Here is a 14838-nt window from a genome sequence, read left to right as displayed (position 1 = left end):
TCACCAAAGGATAGTCTCTATAAATTCTGTTGACCCAGACTTCTTGTCCTAACGGACTAGTTACTAGCACTTCAAAACCCATTTGGACACATGGAACAGCAAGTGAACTGACTATGCTAGCACTAACATATGAATGGGTTGAACCCGGATCAAACAACATAAATACTTCTTGATCAGGGATAGAAAATGTACCAGCTACAACATCAGAAGTCTCAGCCTCTTCTCACTGTCTCATTATGTGGACTCTGGCTGACACACTTCCTTGTGCTGACTGACCAACTATGCTCTGACTGCCAGAAGCAGTGCCTCTACCTCTGCCTCTTCCTCTGCCAATAGACTGTGAACTTTTAGAAGCAGGACTCTGAATAGATCCTTCTGCAGTCGTAGGAGCTGGACCATATTTAGGAGCACTAGTGCAGTCTTTTGCTAAATGGCCCTTGCCTCCACAGTTAAAGCAGGCTCCAGTGGCCTAATAGCATTCCCCCCCATGAATCTTGGCATAAGTCTTACAGGGGCGGGTATAATATGAACCCCTGCTCGACTACTGACCAGACCTAGGGGATCTCTATCCAGAGAACCAGCCTCTACCAAATCTTCCACCTCGACCCCTACTGGGTCCACTAAATTTCTTCTTCTTGCCAGAAGTACCACCAGAACTTTGTTCAACTGATTTTTCCTCCCTGTCTTTCTTTGATTTTTCAACTTTTTCTAATTTTTCTTTTATTGGGGTCGCTTCTGATTCAATCCTTTCTAACTCGAGTTCTTGAGATATGAGGTCTGAAAAGTTGCTGTGTTTAAATCCCACTATTTGCATTCTCAAACTGGGCTTCAAACCAGTCTCAAATCTCTTGCATCTTGCCTTGCTGGTAGAAAGGAGACTCCCAGTATAATGATTAAGTGGGAGAACTCCCTCTCATACTCTACCACTGATCGGTTCCCTTGTTTCAAACTCAAAAATTCTTGCAATTTCTGATCAACATATGCATCTAGGATGTATTTCTGTCTGAATTCTCTGATGAAGTCATCCCAGGTCAGCACTGGTGGTTCAGCCAAGCTATGGGGGATGGTCTTCCACCAATCATACGCATCCACTTGCAGTAGCGACACAGAATATTCGAACTTCAGTTCATCTTGGCAGTGCAGCTTCTTAAATACTCTATCCATTCTTTCAAGCCATTGCTCTGCCTCTAAAAGGTGCACTGTACCCTTAAATTCAGTAGCCCCATACTTCAATAACTTATCATACTATCTGGCTGGAGGCAGTGGTTGTACCACAGGTGTCTAGGGTGGAGCTTGAGCAGGAATACCCCCAGCCATTTGTTGAAACAACGCAGCCATTTGCTGTGCAAATTGTGTAGGAAACTGTGGCATTTGTGGGGCTGGTGCTACTGATCCACTAACATTCTGTAAAGCTGGGGCTTCCCCTTATGCCTCAGCTTCAACAGATTGCTCAACTGAGCGATCCCCTTCTTCCATTTCAGTCTGAAGTTAGGGTATCTCTGCGTTCTTTTCAACTGAAACATACAATTTCACAGTGTTTCAGTACCATAGCTTAGCATAAATCCAAAAATAAATTTAACTTCACTTTTACCTAACTCTAATGTGCTAAATTCGACGTTCTTTGAATTTGTGTTTCGGGGTTACTATTCACTACACTATTCAAGTCAAATTGTTGACTTTCTAAGGCTTAATAAGTATGGGAATTCCAACTTTACCCACATACCACATTTTGGTCACTAAATTTGTTGGTTTTGGTTGTTTACTCAAATTCTAAGTCTTTTAGGCAAATTTGATAAATTTCCAGTTTTGGTGTATAAGATTGCACTATTCCATTGGTCATTTTTCTGTTAGAATTTGGCAAAACTTCCTTCACAGAAAATGTTCCCTATTGTCTTAAGTTTATTCTCCTTTTTGAATCACTCTAATTGGAGTTTTGTAGCTCAAGTTATAGCCATTTGAACCATGGCTGCCGGATTGGACTTAACCCAGATTTTCTGGGCAATTTTGGTTCTAGCAGTTTTAGGTCACCAACTTGGGGTGGCCAAATGACTTGGTTATGGCATAATTTGGGTTTGTGTTCTTCATGAAAATTTTAGATCTATATCTCAACTGTCCACTGGAAAAATTTCAGGTCATTTAGACCTGCCTAGCTCAAGTTATGGCCAAATGAACAAACACTGTTCATTTGGTCAGTTTGTACAGGGTAGACTGAGATTTTCCAAGTTTAGTCAATTTGTTCACTAGGTTTTGGTCACTTTTTGGGCATGCTTCCTGAATGAAAATTGTGTCATTTAGTGTCTATTTTCATTCCCAATTGGTCTCATACCAATTGGACTTGTAAATTTTCATTTTTGGTACCTCAAAGGGACCTTGGTCATGTTGCCACATTGAATCCGAATTTGGTTTTGGTTCAAACACTTTTAACACATTCCATTTGGTCACAGTTGACCATTTCTCCCTTCAAACTAGGTCCAAGACATCATTTACCAATTTTTCACATTTTTGTCTCTAAACCCTAAGTGTCCAAACCCTAACCACGCTAAATTATTGCATTTAGCTAATTCAAAGTCTTTAACTATAATCACTCAACTAATTGAGGTTCATATACCCATTCAAATTAATCAAACCATGCAATAATACCCTCATACACATGCTGGCCGAAATTCAGCTTGGTCCCTCAACAATTTATTTCATTTCATTTTAAGTTTATTTCTAAGTTAATCAAGCTATAAACACAACTAATAAACTAATTTTGCATCTTAAATCACTAACCTTGATTGGAGGGTTTCTAAGCTTCCTTTTCTTCAAGTCTTTCTTTTTCCTTTTGCTTTCTAATGCTTCCTCTATACTCTTCAAGATGCAAGGATGAGGTTTAAGTGGAGAATTTTAGGGGAATCATGTTTAATTTAGGGTTTCAAAAGCTTAGTGAGGCTTATCAATGGTGGAGAATGAAATAAGAGAGAGAGAAGAGAGAGATTGTATTTCGGCCAAATGAAGAAGACAACCCAACAATTTCTTTTTTATTTGTTTTTACATCTAATTATCTTAAATTTTGACTTAGTCAACTTTAATTAAATAAATTGTATTTTTGACATCATGTATGATGTCATTTGGATGATGTCATAATTCATATTTCATTTTCTTTTCTTTTTCCTTTATTTTTCCATACTTCTTTAATTTAATTCTCGATTCCAAAGTTTTCTTTTCTCTGATTTTATTTGACAGTTAGGTCAGGAGTCAGTTCTCGGGGTCAATTGACTAAATTGCCCCTCGCAGGTTCAACTCGGTTTGTAAATAATTCAATATTTCTTCCAACTCCTTGACCTAATTATTTGACTGGCTTAACAGTTCTTTTTCGTGATTTTCTCTTTTCCACTGTGTTCGTAAGGGCCCTAAGGACCGCAGCGTCACATTTTACGATTCGAAATTTGAGTTTAAAATGACTTCGCAGTCCTTCTCGAGAAGGTCACCCATCGCTGTGACTCTCAGCTCGTTTAACTTCTTATGTTCTGTTTTTCTTATTTATACTTAACTAATTAACAATTACTAATTATTTGTGTTTATGGCGTCTCTAGTTGTCTTAAGTGTGGTTCTAATCCCCTTAATTGTTAGGATCGACTCTAGTCATCGGAACAGTGAAATATACCAGGCTATACAAATAGGGGTGTTACACTTCAAGGTACCATGGCTGGACGAAATTTACATTTGGTCCCTCAACTATGTTTTCTTTTGATTTGTTTCCATTTTCTCATAATTTCCAAACTATTTCATTACATACACATGAATTAAACCTATGAAGTAAAGAGTTAGAGCACTAACCTTTACTTTGAATTTCAACTTCTCAATTCTTTCACTTTCTTCGTTCCTATTCTTCTTTAATCTTCTTTTCTAGGGTAACTTAGAAGCTTTTTAGGGTTTAGGGTTGAAATTTGTGGGGAAGAACTAAGTTTTTCAAACTTTAAAAGCTTGTTAATGGAGGAACCTTGGGAGAGAAAAGTGAGAGAGAGATGGGGACGTTTTTTGAAGAAGAAGAAGAAATGATTTTCCTTTTTTTTATGAATTTTTAAGTCTTATGGAAGATCACAATTATCCAAAATTTAATTTTTAATTATATTAGTTTTATGACATCATGCATGATGTCATGCATGATGTCATGCATGATGTCACCAATTTCTACTTTTCCTTTTTCTTCTTTTTTTTTCTATTTGTTTTTCCCTAGTTCTTTAATTTAATTCCTGATTCCGTAATTTTCTTTTCTCCGATTTTATTTGACAGTTAGGTCAGGAGTCAACTCTCAGGGTCAATTGACCAAATTGCCCCTCGTCGGTTTGACCCGGTTTGCAAATAATTCAATATTTCTTTTGGCTCCCTGACCTAATTATTTGACTGGCTTAACAATTCTTTTTCGTGATTTTCTCTTTTCCACTATGTTCGCAATAGTCCTAAGGACCGCAGCGTCACATTTTACGATTTGAAATTTGAGTTTAAATTGACTTTGCAGTCCTTCCCAAGAAGGTCACCCATCGCTGTGACTCTCGGCTCGTTTAACTTCTTTTGTTCTGTTTTTCTTATTTATACTTAACTAATTGACAATTACTAATTATTTGTGTTTATGGCTTATCTAGTTGTTTTAAGTGTGGTTCTAATCCCCTTAATTGTCTGGACTGACATCGGTCACCGGAACAGTAACATATACCAGGTTATGCAAATAGGGGTGTTACATAGCGAGTAATAAATAGAGATTTTGGAGTTCTGATCTGCAGAAGTGTCAGAAGTGTTCAAGTTGTCACCTCCTCAGCAGTGCATGTAGATAGGGCTCACAAAAGTTATTTTATGTATTTATAATTAGTTATTATGTTGAAATATAAATTATGAAATTATAATTAATTTGTATATCATGTAAAGTATGAACTTTATGTAATTAGTTGTAAATCCTATAAATTAATAGAAATATGAGAATTTTGATATATGAAATAAGCATGAATGAATATGCATGGTAATGAATAAGAATCGAAATGTATGGACACTATCGAAATGATGAGCATGAATGAGATCTTTATTTGAAAATATTATTGAAAATTTCAAATAGGTAAATAGTGAAATACGTCAACTGGTAATAAAATAAGGGAAACTCCATTGGTTTCTCCATAGAAAAATAATTGATATTAAAATATAACGATATCAAATTATTAAAGGAATAAAGTAATATAAGATAGGGTGCTCCGGCACCAAGTGTGACATGCCTTGCTCGCCTACACTGTAGTCGGGTAAGGGGTGTCACATGAGCCATGTAAATGTTACACAACACGGGCTGGGGAGCGAGAAGACACACGGGCCGTGTTGTTCAATCCCTTAGGAAGATTCCAAGAGCTCCAAATGTAGCTCCTCTAGCTTGTCCACCATAAGCTTTACCAAGACACCTTTAGCAGCCCCTAAATCCTCTTCTTTGATTGCTTTGCCAACCAACGATTGTAGGGGTTTTACTTTTAGTGAAGATAGAAGGATGTATAAAACTAAAAACTCTTCCTAGTTACTTTGATTCAAGTTACTTTGCTTTTAGAAAGTCTCCATTAATTAATTTCACCATTTTATTTATATTTAAACTCTTTAAATATAAATATAATTTATATTATACATTCAAAAACCTAGATTTGATTTCAAGTCATGCTAGGGACTTTTCAATCTTATTGCAAACTAAACCTAATTAATTAATTAATTAATTAATTAAACTCTTTAATTAATCAATTAAATCGTAATTTACTTGATGATTAACTTGTATAGGTATGTGACTTACTAGGCTCATTACTAATTGGCAATGAGAAATGATATTATCTCTTAATATCATTAGAACTCTTTCTTACTGTAAATGATTTCTCTAAATCATTTTAGGCATCTCATAAACCATGGTTGACACCTAGCATAGCATGCCATGACCACCCAATCAGTAATAAGGAATACCTTAGATAAACCTTTAATCATATGTTACCATCCACTAAAATCTCTCTGTTACAAAATCTCAATTCTAGCTGGAGCCATGGTTAATATCAAACTCCATTTGCTATAAATATTATGTTTTCTTTTAATTACAATTCTTGATTAATCAGACTTTCTTATCAGAAACTCTTTTCTGACTAAGTCTATCTATCCTGGCCAGGAACTTGAATCATCAAGAACAATTAAATGAACATAGGATTTTATCCCTATTTACTTAGGAAAATGGATCCCATCTTGATCAACACCTATCTCCATATATAACTAGTAGGAGCCAACACATGCCCATATACCCATACATTGTACGAGTATGAAAGTAGTATCAAACTCAAACTACCTACATACAAGATAACTGTGTTATCTCAGGTCTAAAGATTATATGCACTGATATGATATATGACAATGCATTGACAACAGTAAACTCCACGTGCTTGTCATAAGCGTCACTGGTTCGTTCTACTTATCATACATAAGTGCCTTTCATGTTTGTTATGTGGCATGAAACTCACCACTCTAACTTATTTATATCTTAGATCAATACTTTGGAAACAAACATGATTACAATCTTTTTGAATAAGTCATGTCCTTTATGAAGTATCCTCAATTGTGAACCAATTTATGATACTTTGTGTTAGAAATACTGTCTGTAACACCCTCACTATAGCCATTTTATATATTTTACTGTTCCGGTGACCGGTGTCAGTTCGAACAGCTGGAATGTCTGGAACTATATCTAGACTAGAGTGAGAAGTCATAAATAACTCAAATAATGTCAAGAAAAATTAAGGAAAAATTTTAGAGATAAAATATAGCCAAGTTAAATGAGCCGGTGCCCTAGCGATGGGTGACCTAACGAGAAATTGCTGTCTTCACAGCTAGAAGCCCTAAACCTGAGGGAAAATCCGTGAAATAATTTTTGGGACTCCTGAGAAGAGTCATTGAGGTTTTGATGGTATTAGAATGCCAAGAAAATGCTTCTGGAATTTTATCAATCGGTACAGACGATTTTGGCTCAATAGGCCAAACAGAGAGCATTTTGGTCATTCTTCAAAGATGATTTTTGACCAACTTGTTCAATTAAGTAAATAATTATTATGACATAAAATATGAATAAATATTGCTAAAAATTTAATTAAAAATGAGTAGAAAAGAAAAAGAAAAGAAAATGAGTTAAATGGGATTTATGACCTTATTATGAGGTTATTAATAACTCTCCACCCAATCACATTGTGACACCTATTCATAAACCCAATTAAAAGAGTAAATGGGCAGAAAATTGGAAAGAAAAAACTGCTCCTTCTTCCTCCCAAAGCCAGCCGATTCACTCCTCTTACCCTTTCCACCATTGAAGCCTCACCTAAGCTTTAATTCCCACTTAATTTCACCATAAAATCTCACCCTCTCTTCACTAAAAATTACTCTTACCACTAGAGCAAGACTTAGGCAGCAATTAGAAGAAGAGAAAGTGAAGTTTAAGCTTGGGAAAAATTCTGCTCAAAGAGGTTTGTGACCAATTTTCCCTTCTCTCTCTTAATTTATACTTAGGTGTTTAATTTAAGTAAGAAATTGTAAGTGAAATGCATGAGAACTGCTTACATGCTTTCCCCCAAATTTTGGTAGCCTTGACATAAGTTAGGGTTAGGTGAATTTCTTGATTTAAAGTAACGTATTAGCTGCCCCTAGTATGAATTATATGATTAGTATAATAAGAAAGAGTGAAATGCATGAATTGAAGACTTTGGGCAATTAGGTTTAGGGTTTTGAAACTCAAAATTTGGGGGTTGATACACTTGAATTGTATAGATGTTTTTAAGCACATTTGTATACTATTTCATAGTATTTAGGCAAGTATTTTCATGCATAGTAGTTGAATTCATTAGTTTTTGTAATTTCTATTGTCAAGCCCTTAATTCCATGTTTTCTGCATCATTTCAAGTGTTTGGGTGAAGCCCCAGAGCATAGGAGTGCAAAGGAAAGCTTGGAGAAGTCAAGAGATAGAGAATTGTCGCTGATACAAAGTACACGGGTCGTGTAAACCAAGCCCCAGACCCGTGTAACTCTCTGCCAGAAGAAAGCCAAGAGAATCAATGGAGAAACACAAGTACACAGGTCGTGTAAGTAGACCCGTGTAATTTGCAGGGATCCGTGTAAGTCTCTGCCTGGGACAAGCTTGAAGCACCTTATGGGAACAATAGTACACGGGCCATGTAATCAACCTCGTGTAATTGGTGCAGACTTGTGTAACTTTCTGTGCCAATGTAAGATTTCGCAATTCTCCTCCAGCAAGTTACACGGCCCTATATTACGGGACCCATGTAGTGACACACGGGCCATGTACTATGCTGCAGCCAGTTTTATAACTTGAATTCCTCTCTTGTTTTCCGATTCAAACAAGACTCCTAAAGCCTTTTGGACTCAAAATGACCTAACCCTAGAGCAACCAATAAAAATAGAAAAGAAAACATTAGGAAAAAGGACGGTCGGGGGACTGCCGCTGAAGGCTGCTATTGTCGGCCTCTACATTAGTACCAAAAGAAGTTTTCCAGCTGAAGCTCCACAAGATCGAAGCTGCACACTCTCTTTGGTTCCTTCGTTTCATCTCTCTAGATAGATTTTTATTATTTTATTTCTTCTGTACAATTTTCTTTTTATTATTTTTACCTTTTATCATGATGTTTACTGAACTCACCATGAGTGAGTAGTTTTCTTATTCTGGATTTGCGAGAGTAGCTCATGTAATTATTATTATGGATGAACACTAAGTTTTATTTATTGGATTTGAGATTCGCTCCTTGATTTAATTTCTTGTGATCTTAAAGCATGCTATGTGCTGGTACCCACTTAGCCATGATTGTAGATGTTAATTGAAGGACTGAAAGGTGAAGATTAATATTAGAAAATCAAGATCTTGAACTTAGGAATTCTGACCAAGACATAGGCTGACACCTTTGTGGAACTTCAAAATTGGTCAAAAATCCTAAAGGATTTTAATTAATTTAATCGCCACAAAAGTAGTTTTGAGTTAATTAGAATACACCCTAGATGCCTTGAGAGAGCATTTAAGATAGCTTAGGACTGATTTCCATCAAGGAAAACGACCCTCAATCCAGTAAATAAGTTAGATAACATCCCTAGTACGATTCAAGTGTGAAATCTTAATTCCAAAATTGTTTCAAATAAATCATTTCATTTTAAGTTTACCATTCTAGTGTTTAAAGTTAACAAACTTCATTCCTAAGTATTCGATAGCCTAGACAGTCAAAATTTCTGTGTAGATTGGTACTTGCTAAACAAAATTTCCTGTGGGAACGATACTCTACTTATCACTTTATTACTTGTTAGCGATCCGTGCACTTACGGTGGTTGCAAAATAGCGAAACAAGTTTTTGGCACTGTTGCCGGGGAACTTTTGGTTTTAGTAATATCAAGCGATAGGCAATTTAGCTGATTTAGGCAATTATATTTATTATTTAATCTTATTTTACTAGTTGTATTTCTCTTCTTTTCTTTCAGGTGCCCGATCTGGTATATGACCAGAACAAAGCCAGAAGAAATTTTGGACTGTAATCCGGAGATAGATAGAACTCTGAAAGCTATTAGGAAAGAAAGGAAACATCAAGAGCACGGTCAAGGAGATCCTAAAATTCCAACCATGGCCGATAATAATGATAGACCAAGACTCTTGAGAGATTACGGAGCTCCATCTGTCCAAGGATTTTAGCCTAGTGTCACTAGACCCACAGTGGAAGCCAACAACTTTGAATTAAAACCAGCATGGCTCCAAATGATTCAACAAACACAGTTTACAGGTTCACCAATAGAAGACCCTCACTATCACCTCCAGTGCTTTCTTGCCCTATGTGACACATTCAAGATGAATGGAGTGTTTGATCAAGCAATAAGACTCAAAGCATTCCTATTCTCCCCTCGGAACAGAGCAAGGAAGTGTTTACTTTCTCAACCGGCTAGAACATTCACTACTTGGGAAAACCTCTCTCAAGCTTTTCTAGTAAGGTATTTTCCACCTGCAAAGACTGCAAAACTGAGGCTAGAGCTTAACACCTTCAGACAAAAGGAAGGAGAATCACTTTATGAGGCATGGGAAAGATATAAAGACCTACAGAGGAAATGTCCACACCATGGCATAGAAGATTGGCTATTGGTGCAAAATTTCTATAATGGATTATTACCCTCTACAAGAAGCACAGTTGATTTAGCTGCAGAGGGTGATTAAATGGAGAAAACAGTGCCACAAGCACTTGAACTTCTAGAAAGGGTTGCATACCATAATTATGAGTGGTCAAATGAAAGAGGAAATGCAAGAAGAACTGTAGGGGTCCTGGAAGTAGATGCCCTAAGCATGATAAATGCTAAGTTTGATCAGCTCACAAAGAAACTCGAAAGAATGCAAGCCAACACAGTTGGTATAAATAGTCAACATGAGGACAGCTATGAAGGAGGATACATGAGTTCAAAATACAGTAATTTCAATGAACCCTCCACAGAACAGATGAACTATGTGAATAATGGAGGAAACTTCAACCAGAGACAGCCCAACAATCCATATTCGAATACTTACAACCATGGATGGAGAAACAACCTAAATTTCTCATGGTCCAATCAGCAAAACCAGCCAATAAACAAGCAATAAGGGTACAAACCTCCAGCACCCCTTGGATTTCAGAACAGAGGTCAAAACTTTGCACAGCCATCACTACCTCTCTAGCCTCAATAACCTGAACTGAAAATGACCATGGAAACCATGATGGAAGGATTCCTAGCAGCTCAATAACAACAAAACTGAATTGATTAAACAGCTGACTTCTAGAATGGACCAACTTGCTACTCATAACAAGATGCTAGAGAATCAAATGGCTCAACAAGCAAGTTCTTTAAGTAAGGCTGCTGGCAAACTACCTAGCTAACCAGAAATGAACCCAAGGGAGCATTGTAAGGCAGTTGCATTGAGGAGTGGGAGAACTCTAGTACAACCAAAGGTAGAACCGACAGAGGAAACCATAGAAAAATCTAAAGACCAAGTAGAGAAAAAGGAGGAAGAAGCTAAGAAAGATCAGGAAGAGTAAGCAAGGAAGACAAAGAAATTACTAGAGCCATACCAGCCTCCCCTACCTTTTCCTCAGAGATTTTAGAAAGCCAAATTGGACAAGTAGTTTGGGAAGTTTTTGGAAGTTTTACAAAAACTTTACATCAACATCCCCTTCATTGAAGCACTTTCTCAGATGCCATCTTATGCCAAATTTCTTAAGGAAATTCTATCAAAGAAAAGGAAGCTAGAAGACAATGGAACAGTAGCTGTAACAGAGGAATGTAGTGCCATTCTACAAAACAAATTGCCTCCAAAGTTGAAGGATCTAGGAAGCTTCTCCATACCCTGTCTCATTAGTAATAAGAAAATAGATAAGGCCCTCTGCGATCTTGGGGCAAGCGTCAGTTTAATGCCTCTATCAATATGCAAAAAGCTGGAGATCAGAGAACTGAAGCCCACAACAATCTCATTGCAATTGGCTGATTGATTTATTAAATATCCTGTAGGAATACTTGAGAACATTCCTATCAAATGGGCAAATTGCAGTGGACTTTGTTGTCCTTGAGATGGAAAAAGATGTTTAAATTCCTATCATCCTAGGAAGACCATTCTTGGCAACTGCCGGAGCCATCATAGACATCAAAAATGGGCAATTAACCCTCAAGGTAGGAGAAAAAGAGGTGGAGTTCAACTTGTTCGACACAATGAAACACAAATTTGAACCTGATGAATACTTCAAGGTTGACATAATTGACGAACGAGTTGAAGAGGAATTTCATAAGACACATCCTAAAGATGCTCTTAAAGTATGTATTGTGCATAGCCACACAATGAATGATGAAAATACAGAAATAACAGTCTGTGCACAATAGTTAGCAGCTCATCCACCCCTACACTTAGCTAAGGCTTCCAAAATGGAGAAGTTGATGAAGGAACAAACCGAAGGTAAGCTTTAGGAAAACGCCAAACAGGCAGAGCTTAAACCTTTCCCCTCCTCGCTAAGGTACGCGTTTCTGAACTCAAATTCTAATTATCCTATTATAATCAATGCTAGCCTGTTTAAGTTATAAGAGGAAAAATTATTAAGAGAACTTAGGATCCATAGCAAAGCCATAGGGTATAAGATAGAAGACCTGAAGGGAATCAGCCCTTCGATTTGCATGCATAGGATACCCATGGAAGAAAACACTAAACCCATAATCGAAAACCAAAGAAGACTTAACCCAAACATGAAAGAAGTAGTCAAGAAAGAAGTTTTAAAATTATTAGATGTAGGTATTATATACCCAATTTCTGATAATAAATGGGTTAGTCCAGTACATGTAGTTCCTAAGAAAGGTGGGACAACTATTATCCAAAATGCAAGCAATGAACTAATCCCTACTAGAGTAGTCACTGGTTGGCGAATGTGCATTGATTATAGGAAATTGAACAGTGCTACCAGAAAAGACCATTTCCCTCTCCCTTTCATCGACTAAATGTTAGAAAGGTTAGCGAAACAGTCTTATTTCTATTATCTAGATGGGTATTTGGGATTCTTTCAAATTCCTATTCACCCAGAAGACCAAGAAAAGATAACATTCACTTGTCCCTATGGAACATTTGCATATAGAAGAATGCCTTTTGGTCTTTGTAATGCCCCTGCTACCTTTCAAAGATGCATGATGGCTATCTTTTCTGATTATATTGAAGATATCATGGAAGTTTTTATGGATGATTTTTCTATCTATGAAACTACTTTTTATCATTGCCTAGCTAATTTATCTAAGGTGTTGCAAAGATGTGAAGAATCAAACCTGGTCCTAAATTAGGAAAAATGTCATTTCATGGTAAGGAAAGGCATAGTCCTAGGACATTTGATATCAGAAAGAGGAATTGAAGTTCATAAGGCAAAAATTAAGATCATTGAAAACATGCCACCCCCAACATCAGTCAAGGGAGTGCGAAGCTTTTTGGGACATGCAGGATTCTACAGAAGATTCATCAAGGACTTTTCCAAAATAGCTAAGCCACTTACTAACTTGTTAAGTCAAGATGTTCCCTTTGATTTTGATAAAAATTGCCTTGACTCCTTTAACAGAATCAAAGAAGCCCTCATATCAGCACCAATAATGCAACCACCAAATTGGGAGCTACCATTTGAGGTGATGTGAGATACGAGTGACTTTACAGTTGGAGTAGTGCTCGGGCAGAGAAAAGATAAAAAGCTCCATGCTATTTATTATGCTAGCAAGACACTCGATGATGCGCAAATCAATTATGCCACCATAGAGAAGGAATTCCTAGCAGTGGTGTTTGCAATGGACAAATTCAGATCTTATCTCATTGGGTCAAAAGTCATTGTATTCACAGATCATGCTGCAATTTGGTACCTTATGAACAAGAAGGAAGCAAAACCAAGGTTGAATCGATGGATTCTGCTCCTGCAATAATTTGAACTTGAAATCAAAGACAAAAAGGGATCCGAAAATGTAGTAGCTAACCATCTTTCCAGACTAAAATTAGAGTACATAGAGGACTTCGAAGATTTGCCAATTGATGATTCATTTCCTGATGAGCAATTACTTGCATTCTCCAAAGCTCCATGGTATGCTGACTTTGTTAATTTTCTTGTATGCAGGGTACTGGCTCCAAACAAGACTTATCAGCAAAGGAAGAAATTCCTACATGATGTGAGATATTACTTATGGGAGGAACCTCTACTGTACAAGAGATGTAATGATGGGCTGATAAGAAGATGCATATCAGAGGAAGACATGGAAAGTATCATTTATCACTGTCATTCATCACTATATGGAGGACACTTCAGCACCTCAAAAATCGCAGTAAAGATTTTGCAAGCAAGGTTTTACTGACCACATCTGTAACACCCTCCCAGTAACTACTCCGTACATCTTACTGTTCCGGTGACCGGTGTCGGTCCGGAAAGCTAAAATGTCCGGAAAAATATTTAAACTAAAGTGAGGAACCATAATTAACTCAAATATTGATAAGAAAAATTTAGTAAAAATTTTAGAAATAAAATACAAACAAGTTAAACGAGCCGGTGCCCTAGCGATGGGTAACCAGAGGGAAGTTGCGGTTCTCGCAACGAGGAGCCCTAGACCCGGGGGAAAAATTATAAAATAATTTTTGGGACCTCAGAGAAGGGTCATTGAGGTTCCTATGGCATTAGAATGCCAAGAAAATACCTAGAAAAATTTTTCAATCGGTACAGACAATTTTGACCCGTTAAGCCAAACGGAGGGCATTTTGGTCATTTCGCCTTCAGAGGTGATTTTTGGCCGACTTGTCCAGTCGAGTAAATAATTATTATGACATAAAATATAAATAAATATTGCTAAAAATTTAATTGAAAATAAGTAGAAAAGAAAAGAAAAGAAAAATGAAAGTAAATGCTTAAATATGCCATCATGCTTAAGTAAGCATGATGCAATTAAATTTTCCCACCAATTGGAATGTGGCAAGCACACACTAAAACAATTAAAAAGGAAAAAAAATGGACAGAAAAATCAGTTTTCTTCTTCATTTTTTCAGCTTGCCGAATCCTCCCATGGAAGCTTTCATTTTCTCCTTCATTCAAGCTTGCAAATCCCTCTAACCTTACCCCAAAACCCTAAGCTACCTTCATAAAAAATTAATCCCACACCTAGACAAAGCAATTGACAGCCAAGAAAAGAGGAAACAAGGAGGTTTTCACAAGTCCAAGAAGTGTCCCTTAAAGGTTAGTGCACTAAAACCTTTTCTTTCAATTTTAGGTGTAGTATGCATGCCAAATTAAGTGGGAAATTCAAGAAATT

At 36.8% G+C, this 14838-nt stretch overlaps 1 non-coding gene across 1 annotated transcript; it reads right to left on the bottom strand.

Annotated features, from left to right (window-relative positions):
* Positions 1-10030: 10030 nt before the first annotated feature.
* On the bottom strand, positions 10031-10137 carry LOC131179673 (small nucleolar RNA R71). Its single transcript, XR_009148561.1, has one exon. It is a non-coding gene; the product is annotated as a small nucleolar RNA R71 (small nucleolar RNA).
* Between the last annotated feature and the right edge of the window lie 4701 nt (positions 10138-14838).

Source organism: Hevea brasiliensis, chromosome 4, assembly GCF_030052815.1.
Source record: "Hevea brasiliensis isolate MT/VB/25A 57/8 chromosome 4, ASM3005281v1, whole genome shotgun sequence".
Taxonomy (NCBI): Eukaryota; Viridiplantae; Streptophyta; class Magnoliopsida; order Malpighiales; family Euphorbiaceae; genus Hevea; species Hevea brasiliensis.
The sequence above is the reverse complement of the archived record's forward strand: the minus strand, read 5'-3'. Positions and strand labels throughout refer to the sequence as shown.